The sequence below is a fragment of the Alligator sinensis genome, unplaced genomic scaffold (assembly GCF_000455745.1).
Source record: "Alligator sinensis unplaced genomic scaffold, ASM45574v1 scaffold2075_1, whole genome shotgun sequence".
In the NCBI taxonomy this organism is placed as follows: Eukaryota; Metazoa; Chordata; order Crocodylia; family Alligatoridae; genus Alligator; species Alligator sinensis.
The window spans coordinates 4,451-6,981 of NW_005843811.1; positions in this window are offsets into that span (position 1 = coordinate 4,451).

Sequence of the window (2,531 nt, forward strand, 5' to 3'; positions counted from 1 at the left end):
GCCGCCGTGGGTGGAGCCACATCGGCTGCTCTGGAGTCATCCTCCCCTGCCGCCTCCTCCCACGCTGCCAGGGCCTCATACCTGTTCCCCAGGTGTACTGCGGGAGCACAAATAGCCCTGGCCCTGGTCTGTGATACTGCTGCGTTGGGTCCCTCCCGGGGTGCCTCTCCACTAGGTACTTGACCCTGCAGAGAATGGAAATTCCCGTCAGTGTTGTCTTCGGCAGCTCTGATTCCCCTCAGCCCGTTGACCTCCACCTGGAGCTCCCTCACCTGCTCCTCCAGGGCCCGAAGGTGGGCACACGTGGGACAGGCGAGGGAACTCCAGCTCCCCATTCCCCCCACAGCCCACAGAGGCCCTGCCAGACAGCCCGCCACGTCCTTACCATTATTGTAGAGTGATGTGTCTTCCTCTCTCCCCTGCCAAAGAATCGGACCTGGCTTCTGCTTGCCCGCCTTGTGCCAACGCTGGCGCAAACACTGGTGCGCCCTTGCAGGGGGTTTGCATTCCTACCTGCAAACTGTCTGGAAATGACTCCTGTTGGCAGTCCCTGCTCACTGGCTCCATGGTCACGGGCCACCGCAGGGGTGGGGGGGCTATGGGTTGGGAGCAATTGTTTGGTTTTTTTATGAGAGAATTTGCAATTTTTAAGCACAAAACCAGGATCCCTGCATGTCATGTGTCAGCTGAGTAGCATACCCCCTGCTCTCCTGGCTAAGCTTGCAAAGGGCTGTAGTGCAGAGTGAGTGCAGACAGGGCCGTGGGGGCAGCAGGGCAGGAGACACGGATGCTGTAACAATGCAGCTCCGGGAGGTGCTCTGGTTCTTGCCTCTCCCTGGAGCCTTGTGAGCTCTGAAGTGGTGTTGTCTTCTCCCTGGTTTTAACAGTCTCTTACACCATTCTCATTAAGAAATTAGGCAACTGTGGCATTCATGCCTACACAGTCAGATGGGTCACTAGTTGGCTGGAGGGCTGCACAGAGAGTGGAGGTGGACGGGTCATTATTGACCTGGAGGGATGTGGGCCATGGGGTCCCCCAGGGCTCAGTCCTTGGACCCACACTGTTCAACATCTTCATCAGCGACTTGGAAGGGGAGTGAAAATAACGTTCAAATTCGCAGATGACACTGAGATGTGGAGAGAAGTGGGCACGCTGGAGTAGAGGGACAGCCTTCAACTAGATCTAGACAGGTTACAGGGGTGGGTGGATGAGAACAGGATGGGATTCAACACTGACAAGTGCAAGGTGCTGCACGTAGGGAGGAGGAACCAGCATCATACCTACAGGCTGGGGAACTCCCTTCTTGTCCGTGCAGAGGCAGAAAAGGATCTTGGAGTCATTATTGATACCAAAATGAACATGGGCCGCCAGTGTGCTGACGCAGTCTGGGAGGCTAACCGTACCTTGTCGTGCATGCACAAATGTATCTCGAGCAGGGCCAAGGAGGTGATCCTCCCCCTCTGTGCGACACTGATCAGGCCGCAGGTGGAGTACTGTGTCCAGTTCTGGGCGCCGCACTTCAGGAGGGGTGTGGACAGCACGGAGAGGGTCCAGAGGAGGTCACGCGCATGGTCGGGGGCAGCAGGGCAGGCCCTACGAGGAGAGGCGACGGGACCTGAACTGTTCAGCCTCCACAAGAGAAGGCTGAGAGGGGATCTAGTGGCCGTCTACAAACTGGCGAAGGGGGACCAGCAGGCAATGGGAGAGTCCCTGTTCCCCCGAGCACTACCAGGAGTAACGAGGAATAATAGCCATAAACTGACTGAGAGTAGATTCAGGCTAGACATCAGGAGGCGCTACTTCACTGCCAGGGCGGCTAGGAGCTGGAACCAACTTCCAAGGGAAGTAGTGCTTTCCTATACCCTGGGGATCTTCAGAAAGAGGTGAGATAATCACCCAGCCAGGGTCGTTTGACCCCAGCATTCATTCCTGCCCATGGCAGGGGGTCGGACGTGATGATCTACTCGGGTCCCTTCCAACCCTAACAAGTATGAAACTATGAACGTTTGGCCGGCGGCTTAAATCCCATTGCACCCCATTGCTCTGTCCATGATCAGACCTTTCACATTTCACACTCGCATATATTCCTCCTCCATTTGATCCAGACGCCTTCCCTGGAGTCTTCCTCCTTGATAACAGGATTTCCCTTTGCCTTCTCACCATGATCATATCATTTGCCATTCATTGTGCCTCAAAATGCACTAACAGCTGTTGCTTGTGCAGTTATTCTGATTTCCTCATTATTGGAGTCATTATTGGAGTCATTATTGATGCCCAAATGAACATGGGCTGTGAATGTGCTGACACAGTGTGGTAGGCTAACCGTACTTTGTCATGCATGCACAAATGTATGACTAGGGCCAAGGAGGTGATCCTCCCCCTCTATGCGACACTGGTCAGGCTACAGCTGGAGTACTGCATCCAGTTCTGGGTGCTGCACTTCAGGAGGGATGTGGACAGCATGGAGAGGGTCCCAAGGAGGCCACCCGCATGATCAGGGGGCAGCAGGGCAGGCCCTACGAGGAGAGGC